Consider the following 24,553-nt stretch of genomic DNA (forward strand, 5'->3'; position numbering starts at 1 on the left):
GAAAGTTATTGATTTCTGTTTGAATGTACCCAATGACTGAGCTCCCACAACCCTCTGGGGAATTCAATTTCAAGTACTGACAAATCTCCGAGTGAAAACAAAAGTTCTACCTCATCTCAGTCAAAACCATTCTTCTTTGTCTCCATTCTAAGTGGCGTGTGTCTTATTCCAAGACTGTGATCCTACTGTACTCTCCTCCATCCTCTGCAATCCACAGGGAACAGCCTTCCTGCATCTACCCTGTAAGAAGTTTGTTTGCCTCAGTTAGATCGACTCTCATTCTTTGGACCTCTGGAGAATACTAGCCTCGTTTTGTCAAACTCAGAGAGGGAATAGGACCCCTCAAGGGCCAAAGTGGACATGTATGTGCACAACTGCAGGAGATGGGTTAGGTCCTCAATAAATATTTCTCCTCTGTGTATACCATGGAGAAAGACAAAGACTTGGAAACTTGGGGAATGTGTCATTTCTTGGGGTCAATCCATATCACAGTACAGTAGGAGTTGAATGTATTAGAATGTATAAAGGTGGATAAATCTCCTGGTCCTGACCAGATATATCCAAGAACACTGCAAGGGGCTCGGGAAGAAATTATGGGGGGGCCCGGCTGATATTTTTGCATCATCATTAGCCATGGGTGAGATACTGGAAGACTGGAGCCATTGTTGTGCCTTTATTCAAGAAGGGCTGCAAAGAAAAACCTGGGAACTGTAGACCAGTAAGGCTAACATCTGTGTTGGGTAAATTACTTGAGAAGATTCTGAGAGATAAAACATACATGCATTTGGAAAGACAGGGTTTGATTAGGAGCAGAGACTAGATTAGAGTGTGCTGGAAAAGCACAGCAGGTCAGGCAGCATCCGAGGAGCAGGAAAATCGACGTTTCGGGCAAAAGCCCATTTTAACTAATTGATTAGGAGCAGTTAGCATGGCTTTGTGCATGGGAGAGCATGCCTCACAAGTTTGTAAGAGTTATTTGATGAAGTGATCAGGAAGACACCAAGGGCAGGGCAGTAGGCGTAGTCTATATGGATTTCAGCAAGGTCTTTGATAAGATACCACATGGAGGCTGCTCTGAAAGATTAGAACGCACGGAATCCGGGAAGATCTAGCAAATTTGATACAAAATTAGCTTAATGGTAGGAAGCAAGGGGTAATAGAGGAATGACACTTGTCGGGCTGGAGACCTGTGATGAGTAGAGTGTCTCAGGAGTCGGTGCTGTCTTTCATTATTTGCTATTTGTAATTAATATCAATGATTTGGATGAAAATATATAAGGCATCATTAGTAAGCTTGCAGATGACACTAAAATAGGATGTATTGTGGACAGTGAGGAAGGTTATCAGAAATTGCAGCAGGACCTTGATCAGCTGGGGAAGTGGGCCAAGGAATGGCAAATTGTGTTTAATCTGGATAAGTGTGAGGTCTTGCATTGTGGAAAGTCAAATCAAGGCAGGGGTTTCATGGTGAATGGTAGGGCCTTAAGGAGTGCAGTGGAACAGAGAACCTTAGAGTTCAGGTGCATGGTTCTCTGAAAGTGGAGCCACAGATAGACAGAGCAGTGAAGAAGGCTTTTGGCACACTAGCCTTCATCAGTCAGGACATTGAATACAGAAGTTAGGAAGTTATGTTGCAGTTGTACAGGATGTTGGTGAGGTCGCACTTGGAGTACTGTGTTCAGCTTTGGTCACCTTGCTGTAAGAAGGATGTTGTTAAACTGGAAAGAGTTGGATAAGCTGGGACTTCTTTCTTTAGAGTGTTAGAGACTGTGGGGTATAGTTTGTATAAGATCTTGACAGGCATGGATAGAGTGAATACACTCAGTCTTTTTGCCAGGATTGGGGAATTGAGGACTAGAGGATATCAGTTTAAGATTAGAGGGGAAGGAATAAAAGGGAACCTGAGGGGCAACTTTTTTGCACAGAGGGAAGTATGCATGTATGCAAGCAGAAATTGTTGAGGCGGGTACATTAACAACATTTAAAAGGTACATGGAGAGGGAAGGTTTAGAAGGTTCAGCGAAATGGGATTCTGTGGATGGACAATCTGGTCGGCATGGACCAGTTTGGGCCCAAAGGGCCTGTCTCTGGGCTGTAGGACTCTACGAATCTGTGACTCTCCTCATTGTCGAAACAGATTTCCATTAGCAGGGATCTGTGAGAGCTAAATCAGCACATTGGACAAAGATTCAACAATAACCTTGACCTGAAAAATGTTCAGCCTTTATTAAAAAACACCGCATGCTTTTTGGCTAAAAAAAGAGGAGAAAGACACAAGTTTTTCCAAGCTCTCCAAGTTTTTGGTGTTTTTAAAGAGGAAAGGTTAACGTTTCTATACTTTAAAACATGCTGAGAAGTGACAGATTATCATTAGATGTTTGTCATTCATTAAACTGATCTTCGATCTGTGTTGCCTTATTGGTTTTCCATAACATTAAGTTATGGACATCATTCCATAACTTTGTTTCTGCATACAGACATTTCATTTAGGCTAAAATGTACGGGAAGGAGAAACTGAGTTGTGATTATATGTGGGTTGATACCATGCTGAAAATGGTATTTTCATAACCTGCATATTCCCATATTCTTATGTCCCCATTAAGCCCTGTGTGATTCCGATGTAACATCCATTCAACTGTTTCTGATATATAGAAAAGGAGGGATTGACGAGGTATTCCTTCCCTTGAATGGATGGAGATATGGGTACAAATCCAACACTTACTTATATTCAATTTCTCGGCATACATAGATGACATGTGTTTACATGCAGTTCCTAAGGAGGCCAGTTTGTTAATGTCAATTGTTCACCTTCGTCAAAGGATTGAAATGTCCAAAGTACCAAAATGATGTTCATGCTGTGTTGTCGACTGGTTGAGGAGTAATCTTCTTCCAGTTAGATAGATGGACCCAGTTGGAACACCCTTCAATTTTGACTGAGCTTGGAGTTGTCAGTAGGATTTGAAAGAGGGCGCTGCAGCAGCGTCCTAATTTGTTTCTTTCCCAGTTCTTCACCAACACGCGATATCCTGGGTTTACTTATGGATATTGGGAGGCAATTGTGCTTTCCCCAGCTGGGCAATGCGATTGTCTGATCTGCGAGTGAAGAAACTTGACAGAAAGAGTTAACTATTTCAAGTAATGCTACATTTGCTCACCCATTACATGGAGATCTATGCCCTCTAGGAGTTCATCATGAGCATCCTACAGAGTCCTTATTGGTCAACCATGAACTACCTCTGCAGCTGATTTTCTGGTCGGCGAATGAGGAGTCATTCACTTGTGAAATAGTGCCAAGGGCAATACTTTGAGCTAATTTAATCCCGTTTCTTCAACTAATTTAGATAACCTCTCTTTTAAAGTACTGTTGGCTCATTCCACAATCCCTGCTGCCTGCGGGCGATACACACAGTGCAGTTGCTGTTTTATTGAAAGTGATTCACATAATTCAGTACTGATTCGAGCCACGAAATGTGGTCCATTGTCTGAGCTTATCATTTTAGGTCATGCAAAGTGGGGAATAACTCCAGTCAACAATATTCTCACTACCGTGTGTGCAGTAAAATTAGCAGTGGGGAAGGCTTCAATCCATTTGCTAAATACATCGACCATCACTAAACAGTATTTATAACAGTGTACTTTAAGTAACTCAATAAAATCAAGCAAAAGGACCATCTGGTGTGGGAGTGGAGGAAGGGTTAGTCATGCAAATAAGCCACATTTGAGCTGCTTTTTTCAAATCAGGGTGCCACCAGGTTTTTAGAAGTAGCTGTATCATTCCTTCCTTGCCAAGATGGATACAAGTATGAAAACAATCAATAAGCGCTGGTAACAAAGAGTCAGGAATACAAACTTGACCTACAGTGTTAGCCAGATGTCTCGTGTCGAGGAGTGTGAGCACTCCATCGACTTCCAAAGTGTGTGTTCAGATTCAGAGACGTCCTTCTGTTGGAATTGCAGTTAGATTTGGCAAGCTCTTCATCCCCAAAGTAGCTACTCAATTTGGAGCCTGATTCCTGTTAGTTGGAGAAACTGAAATGGCTGATGCAGCCACCTCCTTAGCAGCCGAATCAGCACAGGCATTTCCTCATGGTACCCGAACGTGTGCGCAGTGCATTTAATAACAGCCAATTGAAGAGGAAGCAGAATAGTATGGAGGAGATTTTTAATCCAAAGAGCATTCTGAATGGGAATTCCTGCAGAAGGAAGGAAGTCTTGTTGCTGCCAGAGGTGGCCAAAGTCATGGGAAACACCAAAATCATGGGAAACACCAAAGTCATGGGAAACACCAAAATCATGGGAAACACCAAAATCATGGGAAACACCAAATGCATACCTGAAATTGGTGAAAACGTTAGCAATTTTATCAGTGGGTAGAATACAATCTCTGATAAGGGCAAAAAGCTCAGCTTTCTCTGCCGAGCCAAGTGTCACTTGACCTACAGTGTTAGCCAGATGTCTCGTGTCGAGGAGTGTGAGCACTCCATCGACTTCCAAAGTGTGTGTTCAGATTCAGAGACGTCCTTCTGTTGGAATTGCAGTTAGATCTGGCAAGCTCTTCATCCCCAAAGTAGCTACTCAATTTGGAGCCTGATTCCTGTTAGTTGGAGAAACTGAAATGGCTGATGCAGCCACCTCCTTAGCAGCCGAATCAGCACAGGCATTTTCTCATGGTACCTGAACGTGTGCGCAGTGCATTTAATAACAGCCAATTGAAGAGGAGGCAGAATAGTATGGAGGAGATTTTTAATCCAAAGAGCATTCTAAATGGGAATTCCTGCAGAAGGAAGGAAGCCTTGTTGCTGCCAGAGGTGGCCAAAGTCATGGGAAACACCAAAATCATGGGAAACATCAAAGTCATGGGAAACACCAAAATCATGGGAAACACCAAATGCGTACCTGAAATTGGTGAAAACGTTAGCAATTTTATCAGTGGGTAGAATACAATCTCTGATAAGGGCAAAAATCTCAGCTTTCTCTGCCGAGCCAAGTGTCTGTTGTGATAACGTAGCCTGACTGCCAGATGCCGTCCAGGGAAACAGAGGAAGTACCATTTACGTAAAATATGGGATCAGGATTTTCAAATGGGAGGTCTGCTAAATCTGGGCGAGGAGCAGTAAGGAAATGATCCCATAGCAAACAGTCATGCAAGCAGTCAGGAAGATTGTCAGGGGGTTGCTCAAGGAACATAGTGGAACAGGACCAAAACGAGAGGTAAGGAGTTTGCAATAGTGAGATCTCATAACTGCTCAGATGAGCTTGGGTGAGGTGTTGGGTCTGCTGAGGTGTGAGGAGGGTGCTGACAGAGTGCAAGGTGCACACCCATTTGGGTGGGCGAAGGGTCAGATTAGAAGCTAGCCGTTGGACAGCAGTTAGGATTTGGGTGCATGGAGGGAGGCCACAGGCAACAGGATCCAATTTAGTGGAATAATAGGCGACCGGGCGATGACAATCACCATGCTGCTGAGTTAGGACACCGGTGACACCTTCATCTATTACACTAACATACAGCTGAAAGGGTCTGTCACACAACAGGCGGCCTAGAGTGGGGGCTGCAGCCACAGCATCTTTGAGGGCAGCAATCACCGCATGGCTGATTGGGACAGCTGAAATTTAAGGGGAGCATTCGGAGAGGAATAAGGAGTAAAGGCTTTAGTGTAAGTTGCAACATTTGGAAGCCACTGCCTGCAAAAATACACGAACCCCAAAAAGGCTGACATCTGTTTGGGTGAGGTAGGAGGTGGGTTTGCAAGATGGGGGTAATCTGTTCCTGGGTAAGGGAATGGTCCGTAGCACTAATTAACACCCCAAACATTTAACATGTGATTGACCCTTATGAACCTTAATTGGTGGGACCACATATCCCCACGAATGGAGATGTGAGGAGATAAACAGTATCCTTCTGGTTATGAACCTGTGTAATAATAGCAAAGAGTAACATGGGGATCAGGAACATCTGAATCAATGGACCGCCATTGAGGAGTAGCAAATAGGGGGAAGTTGCGAGAGTGGGCATGAGGGACAACAGATAATGATATGCCCCTATTGAGGCACACAAATTCTACCTGCAAAGGGCAGAGTAAATCTCATCCAGCCAGGTTGATACTGAGTGACAGCAAAGGAGATAGAGCAGCTGCAGCCTTCAAACTGGACAGTAACTGGCTGTGTGAGTGGGTAAACAGCAATTTCACCTATGAAACCAAAAATTTCCACATGTTCACAAGAGAAGGGAAAGTTATATCTTTGAATCAAGGACAAAGCCAGGGTTGAGTGAATTGCACCAGTGTCAGTCATAAAGGCAATAAGGTAACCTTCAATGCGAAGTATTGCTGTGGGTTTATCGGTGTGATCTCGTGAGAGGACAGGGTAGTTAGTCCGGGATAGTCAAATAGGGTTAGCGGTATTGAAGGATTGTGTTTACGGTGATAATGAACAATCCCTGGTGTAGTGGCCCACCCACCCACATTTGAAACAGGTGTTATGTGAAGGGGATTCCAGTGGTGAAATACAGTGGTCATGAGGAAATGGTCTATACCTGTACTGGTCAGTCTGGTGTCCCCTCTCCATCGAGGGCCTAGGAGAACGGCAGCAAGCAGATCTCTGCACAAACTGCAACTTAATGTGGGGTACAGTATGAAGTCCCAATGGGCGGTCACGGCCATTGCTCCAGTGGTAGGACACTGCAATTCATATCTGGTATTTACTATTAGATGACCAATCCGAATTATTAGTTTTTATAGAGGATGCTACCTTGTCAGACAAAACCTGTAACAGCATTGCATTAAACTGAGGGGACTGTCCTCCTTCAGTAAAAGTAGTATCCTCAGAATAGAGGGTGTACACACCACAGAAGCGGGACAAAACACAATGGCTTCCTCTTTAGGGATGGGTCTGCAGTCAAGGGGTTTGGAGATGTCCATATGGGTATGGAGTGCGTGATGTAGTGATGTGAGCATCAGCACACGTTGATCATCCTCATTTTGGTGTGGATTCCTAAATGTATCCCACGTGTCCCCATTTGCACCCAGTTCAGCCTTCCATCATTCACCCAGATCAGGAGGAAGAGGGCTATAAATAAGAGAATATTAGTCCCGAGCAGTAGCACCATACATAGTTGTGGTGAATCTTAAATAATTAAGAAATCCTTCAGGGTCATCCTTGTAGAATGGATGGAGTGCCATTATTAAACACAGCTCCTGGGGGTTAAAGGCCTGCCAGACCTCGATGAATCGCTCTGCTTGGGTTATCAGCAGGAACTCGGGGATTAGCCTGAGACCTAAGTGGATAATTGGCAGGGAGTGGCGACAGAGGGAGGGGTTCTTCATCCGCAGGCTGAAGAGAGATATTAGGAAATAAAGTTATCTAAGTAGGCAAAGGGCTGTTGTTCTGATGAGAGGTCAATACGAGATCTAGAGCGGTGTGCCACAGGCTGTATGACAGCTGAAGCACAAGTGGAAGGTAGGGTTGGGGGTGGCTGGTGGACAGGGATTGTTCAAGCTTTCTCTCACACAGAGGATGGTACGTGTATGGAATGAGCTGCCAGGGGAAATGGTGGAGGCTGGTACAATTGCATCATTTAAGAGGCATTTGGATGGGTATTTGAATAGGAAGGGTTTGGAGGGATTTGGACCGGGTGCTGCAGGGAGGGATAGATTGGGTTGGGATATCTGGCCGGCATGGACGGGTTGGACCGAAGGATCTGTTCCCATGCTGTAGATCTCTATGACTCTATGACTCTATCACTTGAGTATGGAAAAATGGGCATGCCAGACAAACTGGGAGGATCCTCCTGTAATGAGACCTTTTTACCTCGCCCTGCCTGCTTTTTACTTTTAACTGTTTGTTTCACAGCTACTTTGTCTAAGTTCTGATTTTTCACATCCCATAGTGCACACACAAATTTCAAAGTCTCCCAATCTTTCACTTTATCATTTGCGCACTTGTCATTATCCTTTATGAGCATTATCTCTCCAACTCATTAATCGCGAGTTCTCATTGCACCTAATGGATTCCTGGGCCCTGTGCGACATAATAGCTTTCCATTTTGGATTGGTGCTTTTTTTTATTTGTTTTTCGGCATATTTGCAATTTTCTAGGTCCCAGGTGCCCCCTAGTGGCCAAACGTCTTTACTCAATTTATTGTGCAATACTATTGACAGTCGATGTAAGTTCTGCTCATGCTCTGGAAATTTAGAACACTTAAAGGTTAAGGGTGAATTATTCTCAGCCTTATTTAAGGCCCGCCCCATACTACAGCACACAGCACTTTGTTATTCCTAGTACCAAAAACAATCAGAGATACAGGCCCAATCTAGAAAGTAAAATTCTCTCTGATTTCATTTAAAAAACTCAAAAAGATCTTAAACAAAAGATCCAAGCATGGATTTCCCGGTCAAACAGCAACTGGATCCCTGATCACCTCTGCTCAAATCCCAGTCCACTGAACAAATTTAGAATTTAGATTCGAAAACCGCCACCTTAGTGTCTCTGCAAGGGATGAGGGGTTGCAGTGGCCAGTGCCCAGTGGAGAGCTAGACCAAGGTTTTAATGCTTACTTTGGACACCCGTCTACCTCTTATCACTAGGCTGCGGCTGGATCGCTTGCTCAGTCACTGACAGAATTCACCCAGTTATTTAGTTTTCGCTCGTAATGTCAAATCAAATTTTAATTAGCAGGGATCTAATCTCCAGCATCTGCAGTCCTCACTTCCGAATAACGGTCATTAAAATACAATCCAACCATTGACCCTTGACATTAAATGGCATTCTCCACTTCTTGAAAAAGTGCAGTTCCAACTTCACTCAAGACGCTTGACACCATCCATCATCCACAACGCAGCCTGCTTGATTCCTCTCCATCATCTTCAATCTTCACTTCTTCTGCCATAGGCAGAGCAGTACAATGTACAAGATGGACTTCCCCAACACACCCGGACACCTTCAACAGCATCTTACAGGTATTGCACTCTTTCACAATCTTGAAGGTCAAGGGTAGGAGTCCGTTTTATTGAATGAATGAATGAAATTTGATTCAACGAATGAATAACGTTTGATTCATTGAATGAGTGAAGTGTGATTCTTTGACTGAATGTTTGCAGATTGATTCATTAAATGCAAATATGCAGATTGATTCATTGAACGATTGAATAAAGTTTAGTTCATTGAAAATATTTGATTCAATGAATGAATGAATGAATGGAGTTTGCTTTACTTAATGATTGAATGCAGTTTGATTAATTGAATGAATTAATTCGGTTTGATTCACTGAAAGAACGAAAGTCATTTGACTCAGGAAATGAATGTATGCAGTTTGATTAATTGAATGAATTAATGCAGTTTGATTCATTGAATGAATGAATACACTATGATCCAGTGAATGAATGAATGAAGTTTGATTCAATGATGATGAATGAAGTTTGATTCATTGAATGAATGTATAAGTATGATTAAATGAATGAATGAAGTTTGATTCACTGAATGAATGAAAGAAGTTTGGCTCATTGAATGGATGAAAGAAGATTGGTTCATTGAATAAAAGAATGCAATTTGATTAATTGTGTAATTGAATGAAGTTTGATTGTTGTGGTTCTGTTCGCCGAGCTAGAAGTTTTTGTTGCAAACGTTTCGTCCCCTGGCTAGGCGACATCATCAGTGCTTGGGAGCCTCCTGCGAAGCGCTTCTTTGATGTTTCCTCCGGTGTTTATAGTGGTCTGTCCCTGCCGCTTCCGGTTGTCAGTTTCAGCTGTCTCCTGTAGTGGTTGGTATATTGGGTCAAGGTCGATGTGTTTGTTGATGGAATTTGTGGATGAATGCCATGCCTCTAGGAATTCCCTGGCTGTTCTCTGTCTGGCTTGCCTATGATAGTAGTGTTGTCCCAGTCAAATTCGACTGGGACAACACTACTATCATAGGGCAAGCCAGACAGAGAACAGCCAGGGTCGCACAAACTTTGAAGTTTGATTCATTGAATGACTGAATGCAGCTTTTTTTCATTGACTGAATGAATGACGTTTGTTGCAATGATTGAATGAATGAAGTTTCACTCATTGAATCGATGCCTGAAGTTTGATTCATTGAATTAATGAATGAAGTTTGATTCATTGAATGACTGAATGCAGTTTGAATCATTGAATGAATGCACGCAGTTTGAATCATTGAATGAATTGCCAGGGTTGGAGGATTTGAGCTACAGGGAGAGGTTGAATAGGCTAGAGCTGTTTTCCCTGGAGCATCAGAGGCTGAGGGATGACCTTATAGAGGTTCACAAAATTATGACAGGCATGAATAGGATAAATAGACAAAGTCTTTTCCCTGGGTTGGGGGAGTCCAGAACTAGAGGGCATAGGTTTAGGATGAGAGGGGAAAGATATAAAAGAGACTTAAGGGGCAACTTTTTTATGCAGAGGGTGGTATGTGTATGGAATGAGCTGCCAGAGGAAGTGGTGGAGGCTAATACAGTTGCAACATTTATAAAGCATCTGGATGAGTATATGAATAAGAAGAGTTTGGAGGGATATGGGCCAGGTGATGGCAGGTGGGACGAGATTGGGTTGGGATATCTGGTCGGCATGGACGAATTGGACTCAAGGGTCTGTTTCCTTGTTGTACATTTCAATGACTCTATGAATCTATGAATGTGTGCAGTTTGAGTCATTGAATGAATGAATGCAGTTTGATTCATTGTATGACTGAATGAAATGAAGTTTGAATCATTAATTGATTGAATGAAGACTGAGTGATTGAAAGAAGGAATGAAACTTATTCAATGAATGCATGAATGATATTTGATTCGTTGAATGAATGATTGAAGTTATATTCATTGATTGAATGAATGAAGTTTGATTCAGTGAATGAATGAATGAAGTTTGATTCAGTGAATGAATAATCGTAGGTTGATTCATTGAATTAACGTGTGCAGTCTGATTTATTGAATGTATGAGTGAAGTTTGATTCATTGAATGAAGTTTCATTTAATGAATGAATGAATGAAGGAAAGGGTTCAGAAAATATTTACAAGAATGTTGCCAGGGTTGGTTAATTTGAGCTATAGGGAGAGGTTGAATAGGCTGGGGCTGTTTAGCCTGCAGTGCCGGAGTCTGAGATGTGACCTTATAGAGGCTTATAAAATCATGAGGGGTATGGATAGGATAAATAAAAAAAGTCTTTTTCCTGGGGTGGAGTAGTCCAGAACTAGAGGGCATAGGTCTAGTGTGAGAGGGTATGTGTGTATGAAATGACCAGCCAGAAGAAGTGATGGAGCCTGGTACAATTACAACATTTAAAAGGCATCTAGATGTGTGTATGAATAGGAAACATTTAGAGGGATATGGTCCAAGTGCTAGAAAATGGGACAAGATTATTTTTGAATAACTGGTTGGCATGGATAATTCGGACTAAAGAGTTTGTCCCTGTATTGTATATCTCTATGATTCTATGAGTATATGAATGAATGCAGTTTGATTCATTGATTAAACAAATGCATTTTGATAATTTGAAAGAATTAATGCAGTTTGAATAAATGAATCCAGTTTGATTCATTGAATGAATGAATGATATTTGATTCATTGAATGAATGAATGCAGTTGAATTTAGTGAATTAAGGAACGACATTTGATACATGGAATGAATAATTGACGTTTGATTCATTGAATTAATGATGGAATTTAAATTAAATGAAAGAAGTTTGATACATTGAATGGATGAATAAAGTCTTATTCATTGAGAGGTTCAATGCAGTTGCATTGATTGAAGGACCAAAGTTTAATTCATTTAATGAGTGAATGCAGTTTGATTCATTGAATGAACAAGTGTTATTTGATTCAATGAATGGAGTTTGATTCAGTGAACAAATGAATGCAGTTAATTTCATTGAATGAAGGAATGATGTTTGATTCAATGAATGAATGGTATTTGTTTGATTGAATAAATGGATGACATTTAGATCAATAAATAAATTAGTGGATTTTGATTCAGTGAATGATTGCAGTTAAATTCATTGAATGAATGAATGCATTTTAATTCATTGAATGAATGAATGAAGTTTGATTAATTGAAGAAATGAGTACAGTTTGATTCATTCAATGAATGAATGAAGTTCAATTCAATGAATGAACGAATGCACTTTAATTCAGTGAATGTATGAATCCATTTCAATTCATTGAATGAACGATGTTTGTTACATTGAATGAATGAAGTTAGATTAAAGGAACAAAAGAAATAATGAAGTTTGATTCATTGAAGGAACAAATGCAGTTTGACTCATTGAATGAGTGAATGTACTTCAATTCATTGAATGAATGAATGCAGTTTGATTCATTGAATGAACGTATGAAGTTTGATTTAATGAATGAATAAAGTTTGATTTCAACGAATGAAATTAAGTTTTATTTATTGAATGAATAAATGAAGTTTCATTCAACGAATGAATGAAAGAAGCTTCATTCATTGAATGAATGAATGCAGTTGGATGTATTGAATGAATGAATGAAGTCTGAGTGATTAAAAGAATAAATGAAGTTTTATTCAATGCATGAACAAATGAAGTTTGATACATTGAATGAAAGAATGAAGTTTGACTGAGTGAATGAATGAAGTTTGATTTATAGCATGAATGAATGAAGGCTGATTGATTGAGGGAATGAATAAGCTTCACACAATGCATGAATGAATGAAGTTTGATTAAATGAATGAATGAATGAGGTTTGATTTATTGAATGAATGAATGAAATTTGACTCATAGCATGAATGAAGTCTGAGTGATTGAATTAAAGAATGTGATTTGATTCATTGAACAAATTAATGCATTATGATTCAGTGAATGTCTGATTAAAGTTTGATTCATTGAATGAATGAATGAAGTTTGATCCATTGAATGAATGAATGAAATTTGATTCATTGTAGTAACAATGTAGTTTGATTAATTGAATGAATGAATACAGTTTGTTTAATTGAATGAATGAATCAAGTTTGATTCATTGAAGTAACAAATGTAGTTTGATTCATTCAATGATCGAATACAATTTGATTCATTGAATGAATGAATGAAGTTTGATTCATTGAATGATTGAATAAAGTTTGACACACTGAGTGAATGAATGAAGGTTGATTCAATGAATGAATGAACAAATCAAGTTTGATTCATTGAATGAATGAGTGAAGTATGATTCATCTAATGAATGATTACAGTTTGATTCATTGAATACACATGTGCAGTTTGATTCATTGAATGAATGAATGAAGTTTGTTCATGTATGAATGCATTTTGATTCAGAGAATGAATGAGTAAAGTGTGGTTCAATGATTGAATTTGTGAAGTGTGATTCATTGAAGGATTGAATGAAGTTTGGTTAATTGACTAAATGATTGAAGTTTGATTCATTGAATGAATGAATGAAGTTTGATTCATTGAATAAATGCAGTTTGATTCGTTGAATGACCGAATGCAGTTTGATTTGTTGAATGAATGAAGTCTGAATAATTGAAAGAATGAATGAAGACGTAATCAAACAATGAATGAATGAAGTTTAATTCAATGGATGAATGAATGAAGTCTGAGTGATTGAATGAATAAATGCAGTTTTACTCAATGCATGAATGAATGAAATTTAATTCATTGGATGACTGTGAATGAAGTTTGATACAGTGAGTGAATGAATGAAGTTTGATTCTTTGAATGAATGCAGTTTGATTCATTGAATTAACAAATGCAATTTGATTCATTGAATAAATGAATGTATTTTGATTCATTGAATGAAAGAATGAATGAAATTTGATACACTGAATGAATGCAGTTTGATTCATTGAATGCAGTTTGCTTCACAGAATGGCTGAATGAAGTTTGTTTCATTGAATGAAGTTTGAATCATTGAATGAATAAGTGCACTGTGATTCAGTAAATGACTGAATGAAGTTTGATTCATTGAATGACAGACTGCAGTTTGCATGTTTGAAAGAATGAATGAAAGCAGTTTGATTCAGCATACGACTGAAATTTGATTCATTGAATGAATGAATGATGTTTGCCTAAATGAATTAATGAAGTTTGAATCATTGAATGAATGAATAAAGTTTGATTCTTCAAATGAAGGAAGAAAGTTTGATTCATTGAATGAACGAAAGAAGTCTGATTCATTGAATGAATAAATGAAGTTTGATACACTGAATGAATCAATGCAGTTTAATTGATTGAATGAATGTAGTTTTAATCAGTGAATGACTGAATGTTATTTGATTAATTTATTTAATGAATGATGCTTGTTTCATTCAATGAATGAAGTTTGATTCATTGAATGAATGAACGCAGATTGTTTCATTGAATTGATTCACATTCATTTATTGAATGTCTAAACGAAGTTTGATTTATTGCATAAATGAATGAAGTCTGAGTCATTGAAAGAATGAATGCAGTTTGTTTCAGTGAATGAATGAAGTTTGATTCATTGAATGAATGAATGAACTTTGATCCACCGATTGAATGAATGCAGTTTAATTGATTGATTGAATGAAAGTAGTTTTAATCAGTTAATGACTGAATGTTGTTTGATTCATTCAATGAATGAAGTTTGATTTGTTGAATGAATGAATGCAGATTGTTTCATTGATTTAATTAATTCACATTGATTCATTGAATGGCTGAATGAAATTTGATTCACCGAAAGAATGAAAGAAGTTTGATTCATTGAATGAATAAACATAATTTGTTTCATTGAATGAATGCACTTTGATTCAGTGAATGAATGTATGCTGTTTGATTCATTGAATGAATGATTGAGGTATGATACACCGAATGAGTAAATGTAGTTTGATTGAGTGAATTAATGAATGAATGAAGTTTGCTTTTTTGAATGAATGACTGTAGTTTGAATCATTGAATGAATGAAATTGGATTCATTGAATGGATGACTGAAGCTTGATTCATTGAATGAATGAAATAGGGTTGATTCATTGAATGAATGAATGTACTTTGATTTAGTGAATGACTGAATGAAGCTTTATTCATTGAACAAATAAAGTTTGATTCAATGTCTGAATGAATACAGTTTGATTCATTGAACAAATGAATGCAGTTTGAGTTTTTGAATGAATGAATGCAGTTTGATTCATTGAGTGGATAAGGCATGGAACTGGAGCCTGAACCTCATCAGATCACACATGATCTTGTGGAATGGGGGAGTAGACCTGATGGGCTCTCTGATCTATTTCATCACCTACATGTTATAATCCTATTAACTTAGTCAAGTTTATTCATTCTAATTAATTGTTCTTCCCATTGTTAGACTTGAAAACATTTTATCCATTGGTTCTCTGACTGGTTCTGCCCTGGCCTTGACTCATGATTTCTCTGCCCATCCAGCTGTTGGGTTTAAATACAAGCTGATAGTAAATCCATGCTTTTCCTGGAAAGCGTGGAGTGGGATTTTAAGACTGAAAGTGATAGGCTTACAGATGGCAGTATAAATGACAAAGGGTGGTAATCCCAATACACGAGTTACACGAATGTGCCCAGCATCCATTATCCCCTTCCACTCTCTCCAGTCTTGTGCATGTTGTTAACTTTTGAAATAATGCATTAACATCTGTTCTAACTGTGGAGGAAGTGGAATGATGATAAACTTATCCATACAGCAAAAGTGCTGAAACAAGTTATGTAACTGGCTTGAGCTAAAATCTGGATGCAATGGTTGGAATCATTTAACTATCATTCAATGAGGCAGGTCCAAAATCCGTGGTGGATATGACAAGAGATCTCATTGTATTTTTAAACCAATTTGAAATGGACAATAATGATAGATGGGTATTTTTCAGTGGGGAAAGATTTGGGTGAGATTTTGTTGCTAATCACATCCAGAACAGAATTATATTCATTGTGGAATGTTCTGTTGTTGTTAATAGAGTACAGCTTAATTATGAGTCAAATAAATCAGTATTTTATTCAACGTACAATGTTTTAAATCTCTTGACTGTAGCTGTAGCTCAGAATCAAAACAGGTAATCTGGTATTGCCTTTTGTGTATCTTCCCACAGGGTATCCGCAAAATAAAAATCAAACACTGTGGTGGTGTTAATCTGAAATAAACAAATACACAATATCTGGGAAATGCAGCCAGTCCATGTTTGTCTCCCCATGCAATGGAGACTGCATTCTGAGCAGCGAGTAAAGTAAGTTAGTTTAGCTGATATATAAATAATGCAAGCGATGTATGGTGCCATAGACAATGTAGAAGGACAAAAAAAAGCTATTTTTATACCTTTTATGACAACATGTGAACATGTTGATGAACAGAATTACATTGACATCTTAAAATGGTACAAATGTGGTCTGGTCATATCAGAAGCATGGATATGTTGCTGCACGGAGAAATCTCCCTTTCGAATCCTGATCAGGATTGGAATTTGTTTTGTTGTGGAATCAGGTTGGTATTAGCAAGAGATTGTTTGAGAAGTGAGCCTGGTGGTGAGGGAAGTGGTGACAAAGGGAACCATCGCATGGCTCAGAGATGGAGGTATGGGGTAAGAGCAGCATTGTGGACACTGCAGGCACAGTTCAGGCCTCAGTTCAGTATCATGGAGGTAACACTCAGGTGAGTAGAAAGGACAACATGTTTCACCAGATTATGTTCATTTCAGAAAACAAAACAAAGACCAGAACTCTTCCTGCATTTGCTGTGCATTATAATGTAAATTTATAGTTAGTTCTCCTTTAACTCTATAGTTGTCTTCCAGTGGAACCTCACTTCATCGAAATTCGCTTAATGGGGCCGATGGGAAAACTGGGGCAGGGCAGGCCCGCAAAAAACTATCGTTCACAATCGCTCAGAAAGCATGCAATGGTTAGCACAACCTGAATGAATGTTTAAATCACATTTATTAATGAAACAAAAGCAAATTTAACACATTACATTTTAAAAATATAAGAAAGCTGGTGATTGTTCAGCACCTTTACCAGAATGTTGCTCTGTCAGTAGCTGATATTGGTGCATGTGCAAGATAGCACGAAGAACAATGCTGATATCACGTTTGCATGGCACCGCATGATTACCAGCACTGACACTGTGCATGCACCGAATGGGGCAGAGATTTCAGCACGGACACTGGAGCATACCCAGAACAAAGTGAAAAGTCAACAACACCAGCTTATAGCCCAACAGGTTTATTTGAAAGCACTAGCTTTTGAGCGCTGCCTCTTCATCAAGTGGTTGTGAAGCAGGACCGTAAGACACAGAAATTATAGCAAAAGATTACATTTCATACAATGTCAGGACAACATTGACCACAACACCTCACAACCCTGTCATGGCAATCACTGCAATACGTGTCAGAGTGTCGACACGGATATGACTGTTACACGCGGGGACACCACCCACCATGTACAAGGCAGGTACTCATGTGACTCGTACTGCGCTGTCTTTCTCATATGCTGCATGCAAGGTTAACCCGAGACATGGTACATTGGTGAGACCAAGCAGAGTCTACCACAACAGATAAATGGACACCGCACAACAATCACCAGGCAGGAGTGTTCCCTCCCAGTCGGGGAACACTTCAGCGGTCAGGGACATTCAGCCTCGGACCTTCAGGTGACCATCCTCCAAGGCAGACTTCAGGAGAGGCAACAATGCAGAGTGGCCGAGCATAGGCTGATAGCCAAGTTTGGTACCCAAGGGGATGGCCTCAATCAGGACCTTGGGTTCATGTCACACCTTAGGTGACCCCACTGCACTATACACAGATACTCCTATATGCACATACACACTCACACACACATCCACACCGTCTCTCTCATACACATGCTCTCTCTCATACGCACGCTCATACAACCCCCATACTCACACTCATGCTTGCACACACAGAAACACACGTACTCTTTCATGTGCACTCACACTCACACGCACTCAGATGCACACAATCACTCTGTCTCTCTCTGTCTCCTGCACGCGCACACATATATAAGTCTATGGGGTGAATTTATATTTGCAGAATTATATTTGCAGATACATTCTATTTTACACAAAAATGCAGAACATGCAAAAAGTCAATGCAGGCAGTCAATCCATGTAATATTTTGTAAATTCCACTTTGGAAATAGCACCAGTCTGACTCATAATTAAGGTACAAACAGACTCTAATCTCATATCTTTAAGGCATTGTCTGAGCTGAGCTGTCACCTTTTGTTATAAAACCTCAAGTTATCGTGAGAATGTGATTTAAAAGAAGTTCCTGGGGTGGCACGGTGGCTCAGTGGTTAGCACTACTGCCTCACAGCACCAGGGTCCCAGATTCGATTCCAGCCTTGGGTGACTGTCTGTGTGGAGTTTGCACATTGTCTGTGTGGGTTTCCTCTGGGTGCTCGGGCTTCCTCCTACAGTCCAAAGATGTGCCAGCCAGGTGAATTGGCCATGATGAATTGCCCGTAGTGTTAGGTGCATTAGTCAGAGGAAAATGGGTCTGGGTGGGTTACTCTTTGGAGGGTCGGTGTGGACTGGTAGGGCCGAAGGGCCTGTTTCCACACTGTTGGGAATCTATTCTACACATTAAAAGAACTGAAACCAGCAAACCCATTCTGAAAGATGAAAAATGTAACAATCTAGGTTTGTTCAATGTATCGTTTCAGCTGGATGACACTGTAATCTTTTATTATAAATTCTCTGTTTTATGGTCCGAGTTTACAACCACCGGATAAAGAAGCAGTACTTCAAAAGCTAGTGCTTCTACATAAACCTGTTGGACTATAACCTGGTGTTGTGTGATTTTAACTTTAGCCAACCCAGATCAACACCGGCTCCTCCAAACCATGGCCTTCATTAGGTCGCTGTGCGGCACAAAGACCGGCACCGATGTCACACATGCACAGTACGGCCCAGACACCGGCGCATGTGCACTACGGCGTGGAGATATCAGTGCATGTGCAAAATGAAGGGTGTGAACCAATCCCCACTGGAATCATGCAATTGCCCACAGAGATGAACATTCTTGAAAATACCATTCCTTAATGTTTCAGTGATGTTATAGTCAAATCGCTTTGCCGAAACATGCATTATCACAGAACTATATGTATTAGATTAGATTAGATTACTTTACAGTGTGGAAACAGGCCCTTCGGCCCAACAAGTCCACGGCCAATTCACCTGACCTGCACATCTTTGGACTGTGGGAGGAAACCGGAGCACCCAAGGAAACCCACGCAGACACGGGGAGAATGTGCAAACTCCACACAGTCAGTCGCCTAAGGCTGGAATTGAACCCGGGTCTCTGGCGCTGTGAGGCAGCAATGCCACCGTGCCGCCCACTTTTGCCTCGACGCTGTTCCTATCCCTCTACTCCTTGCCTATTCATGTATCTGTGAAGACGCCTCTTAAACTTTGCAATTAGATTAGATTAGATTACTTTACAGTGTGGAAAAGTATTCTTGAAGGCATTTTCAGCATTCTGAGGTGATACTCCTTTCACAGGTCATAATTTAGTACGACTATCGAATCTTCAAACAGATTTTTAACACACTGTACTAGTTTGAGCCTGCAGTTCATCATAGAATCATAGAGTCATACAGCACGGAAACAGACCTTTCAGTCCAACCTGTCCATGCTGAACATAACCCTTAACTAAACTCGTCCCAGTTGCTTGCTCCTGGACCATATTCCTCCATGCATTTCCTATTCATATACCCATCCTAGTGTCTTTTAAACGCTGTAATTGTACCCGCATCCACCACTTCCTCAGGGAAGTTCATCCCACATTCGAACCACCATCTGCGTGAAAAATTTGCCTCATTTGTCTTTTTTTAAGTCTCTCTCCTCTCAACTTAAAGATGTGCCTCCAGTTTTGAAATTCCCCATCTTAGGAAGTGACAAGTATCCTCAATTATATATGCCTTTCATTATTCTATTACCTTCTATCAGGTAACCTTCTATGCTCAAGTTAAAAAAGTACCAGCTCATCCAGCTTTTCTTTCTAACTCAAACCTTCCATACCTGGCAACATCCTGGTAAATCTCTTCTGAACCCTTTCCACCTTGATAAGACCCTTCCTATAACTGGGCAACCAGGACTGGACACAGTACTCCAGAAACGGCCTCACTAATGGGCGGCACGGTGGCACAGTGGTTAGGCACTGCTGCCTCACAGCGCCTGAGACCCGGGTTCAATTCCCGCCTCAGGCGACTGACTGTGTCTCAAACCTTCCATACCTGGCAACATCCTGGTAAATCTCTTCTGAACCCTTTCCAGCTTGATAAGACCCTTCCTATAACTGGGCAACCAGGACTCCAGAAACAGCCTCACTAAGGTCCTGTAAAAACTCAACATAATGTTCCAACTCCTATACTCAAAAGATCGAGCAATTAAAGCAAGCGTGCAAAATGTCTTTTTAACTATCCTGTCTATATGTGATGCAAACTTTAAAGAATTATGTACCTGCACCCCTAGGTCCAGTTCTACAACACGACTCAAGGCCCGACCATTAATTGTATAAGCCCGATGCTTATTTATTGTAGCAAAATGCAATACTGCGCATTTATCCAGATGATACACCAAGACAATTTAAAGGGTTGTTCTTTCTCTATGTGGCACATTGGTGATGCAAGACACTCTGATATACATTGTGTTTTCTCAAGACCAGGAAAGGCTTTGACAAAGAATTCAAAAGATATACACTTATTTACAGGATGAGGACATTGCTGGATAGGCCTGTATTTATTATCTATGCCTTTATTGCCCAAAGTCAACCACATTGCTGTGGGCTTGGAGTCACATGTAGGCCAGATCAGGTAAGGATGAGAGGTTTCTCTCCTGAAAGGACATTAAAGAACCAGACAGATTTTTCTGACAATTGACAAATTCCACAATCTGGGAGAAAGTGAAGACTGTAAAAGCTGGAGAGTCAGAGTCAAAAAATGTAGCACTGGAAAAGCACAGCAGGTCAGGCAGCATCTAAGGAGCGTGAGAGTCGATCTGCATGGCGGAATTTGAAAACAGTTTCACAGAACATTACCTAGGTCTCCAGATCAACAGTCCAATGATACAGCCACTAGGCCATCATTTTCTCTCAAGCTATCTGCTCAGGAGAAATATTGGGAACAGGAAGAATTTCAGGGGTAAATATACAAAAGGTGTTCAGGAGGCGAGAGAGAGACGGGGAAAACTGTATGGAATGTTTACAGAATGATGACATGTCCAATTGTATAGATTAAATATATATGAATAAAGTATATTTTTGAAATAAATAAAAAAAAATATACAAATGCAAGGTGTATCACTGATCTGGCATTTGAGGCAGTGCGAAATGGTTTAGTTAGGTTGGCTGGATCATTGGTCTACAGAGCAGTGTGATGCTAACAGTGTGGGTTCAATTCCCATCACTGGTTTGAGGTTACCATGAAGTACTCTCCTTGAAAACCTCTCTTCCCTTGCCTGAGATCTGCTGGCCCTCAGGTTAAATCACCACCAGTTGCTTCTCTCTCTAATGAGAGTGCAGTCCTTATGGTCTGGTAAGACTATGGTGACACAATATTTCTATGACCTGCCATTATGTAACCTCCATAAGGGACCAGCTTCCTTTTTCATTTGGGTTGTAATGAAACAAAGCTAGTTCATTCACTGCAAGTAATGAGAGACCATTTAAATGCCCAGCCTGTGGGAAGTGCTGCAAATGAGGGCCTGATGTCCCATCAGCATTGTCTCACTGATGAGAGACTAATCGTTTGCAACCCTTGTAGAATTGGGTTCAAGTAATCAACTGACCTCACAAGTAATCAACTGACATCAGCTCACTTACCCTGGGGAGAGGCTGTTTCCTTTGCTATGTGTGGGAAGAGATTGAATCAAATATGTGCCTTCCTTAGACACCAGCATGTTCACACTGGGGAGAGGAAGTTACTTCGTGTGAGTGTAGGAGGAGATTCAATCATCCATGCACCCTCTAAGCCCCCAACAACTTCACACTGGGGAGAGACCATTCAGTTGCTCAGCAAATGGGAAGACATTTGGTCATTCATCTAATCTCACAAGACACCAGCAATTTCATAAGAAATGACTGACTGGACTCTTGCTGTTAATCACATCACAGGCAGAAGTATGTACATTGGGGTCTCACATGTTAGCTTCTTTTGAAGACCTCTTCCTGTTCCTTATCTCCTTCATGCTCACGTCCAATAACAAGTGCAAGGAACTCATGGAGCTTCTTTATCATTGAGTCAATACAATCAGCTGCCTCTGCTGTCTCTTTCCCCTCCACTGGTTTACTGGATCAACCTGATCCTAAACATCCTCCTTATCTGAACTCCTCCTCACTTCGCCCATCCAGCCTCTGGACACACCAGTGAGTTCATTCTGGACAGAAAGAAATACAAATGCTTTGAATTCCCTTGTGTAGGAGCCAGGTTATATTATATCTGAAGTATTATGGCCATAGAGGAAGTGCAATGGCTGTATTATTCCTGGGATGGTGGGAATGCCCTATGAACAGAGAATGTGCAAACTGTGCCTGTACTCTCTAAAGTATCAAAGAATGAGAAGGGATCCATATGAAAAATATAAAATACTTACAGGGAGAGTTAGGATGGATGCCAATAAGATATCCTCCTGGTCGGGGACTCGAAGTAGGAGGCACAATTTACCCTTGGGTATAAGCTGATGACTTTTATTACTCTGAGAATTGTAATAGTAATTATGCTCATTTAATGAGCCGGTGCAGACACAATGGGCCAAAAGGCCTCTTTCTGTACCATAACATTTTTCAGATTCTGTGATTGTGGCGAGAGCTTTATAATGTTATGAAGGTGTAAGGGGTACTGTACCTTTAAGAGTTGAAAGTTAGCAAGGGCTTAGAGAAGCACACAGAGTACTAGAAAATGTAAAATGTAACATTTGGTTGAATGGCTAGATTAGCTGGGTTGCCTGGAGACAAAAACAAATTCAAATTCAGCCAATCTGTTTAAATTATGCCCCAAAATACCAAACACTAATCAAGTTTGAATTTAGTATTTTGACAATATTAACACCAATTAAATGATCCAATGCTTTGGGGTATAAAACCAAACTCAAAAAATTGAACAGTTGGAGGAGAACTGCCAAAAGACCAACAAATGTGGGCTGCTAGTGAGAACTCTGAGAGGTACCGAGAGAAGGAGCTTGTACTGAGAAAACACATTGACACAGACGTAGAGAGCAAATCTACAGAGGAAGATACAAAGAGAAGATTCAACAGCTGGCTGGTTTTGAAATTTGAATGTTTCAGTAAATCTTTTGCCAGACTAGTATTGTAGATGGGAAGGTAAAAGATTGGTTAGAGAAAGGAGTTGTAAATAGTTATTAATTAATTATTCTCTGTTAGACTTTAAAAAATAAAGTTGTTAATTTTTACTTAAAATATTAACTTTTGGGAATATTTCCTTACCTTTCAAATTTTAACAGATTATAGCATGGATTAAATCATTTCTGTGTTGCTGGTTTTAAATTAGCGGGGGTGGGGGGTGGGGGTTTACCCCATGTTGTAACAATAATCCCACATTCACTGGGAGAACCACTGTATACAGACTGGTTCCACTCCATTCATCCAGCCTCACTGTGGAAAGCAGTTTAGTGATTCCCTAGATGGCAGGAAGTGCTATAAAGATTCCAGAGAGCTGATGTATATTCAGTGTATTCACCCTGAGGAGTGTGTGCTCTCATTGTGGGACTGGGTTCAGGTGGGACCATGTGGGATGAGTGTGCACCAGCACACACTCATTGGACAGAGACAGCTTACCCTATTCCAGGTGTGGGAAGGGGCACAGTCCACCTCACTGTATGTCTATGTATTCACACTACTAAGAAATGTTTACAAAGTTCTGTGAGCAGAGATACAAAAGTAAGTTGCTTTTCCTGAAAGCAATAACATTTTTATTGATGGTAGACTTTTCAACTACTCTGTATGTGAGAAGAGATTCACTCAGTCATTTCTTTTTTTGCCAAATCAGAGAGGCACAAATGTCTGCAGGGATTGAATTCCATTGCTAATTGTTGTGCTAATACTTTGGGAACTCTGGTTGATATTGAGTGAAGAACCAGGATGAAATCATAACTAGTTGTTGTATGCAGTCCAGCAAGGAACATGAGTAGGAGGTTACACAAATGTAACAAGTGACAGCAGGTTGTAGCCAAACCAGTTCATAAAACTGTTTGAGATATTCAAACAAACCAAATCCCCATTATTGAATTTACAATTGAAAAATGACACTAAAACAGATATTAATCACTTCAAGGACTGCACTGTCCTCATTATGGTTGAGGTTTATTTCTGTCGATGTCCAAAATCCTAGTAACTAGGGTAGCATTTAATATCCTGAATATGTGTCAAAAAATTTGTTTTAGAGATAATTCCACAGATTTTGTGTAAAAAAAGATTCTATTTTGTTTCTTTAAATAGAGGAATTTGGGTAGTTCTGTTACTCATACTTTAACAGATTATGAGGCAAGGTCAGCTTTTCTGTGTTTTTGGTTTACCCCATATTGTAACAGTTTAGGGGCTCAGGTCTGTGATTTGGACCAGTTTAGACAGATCCAGTACGTAGAACATTACAATG

The 24,553-nt window shown here is 40.1% G+C and overlaps 1 protein-coding gene across 1 annotated transcript in view; it reads right to left on the minus strand.

Annotated features, from left to right (window-relative positions):
* Nucleotides 1-1,951: 1,951 nt before the first annotated feature.
* Nucleotides 1,952-24,553, minus strand: part of LOC122565125 (zinc finger protein 239-like) — a 48,508-nt gene continuing 25,906 nt past the window's right edge. The window contains exon 4 of the transcript XR_006316094.1: nt 1,952-3,093. The gene's annotated coding sequence lies outside the window, so the exon portion shown is untranslated. The remainder of the gene's footprint in view (nt 3,094-24,553) is intronic.

This window comes from Chiloscyllium plagiosum, chromosome 31, assembly GCF_004010195.1.
Source record: "Chiloscyllium plagiosum isolate BGI_BamShark_2017 chromosome 31, ASM401019v2, whole genome shotgun sequence".
NCBI lineage: Eukaryota > Metazoa > Chordata > Chondrichthyes > Orectolobiformes > Hemiscylliidae > Chiloscyllium > Chiloscyllium plagiosum.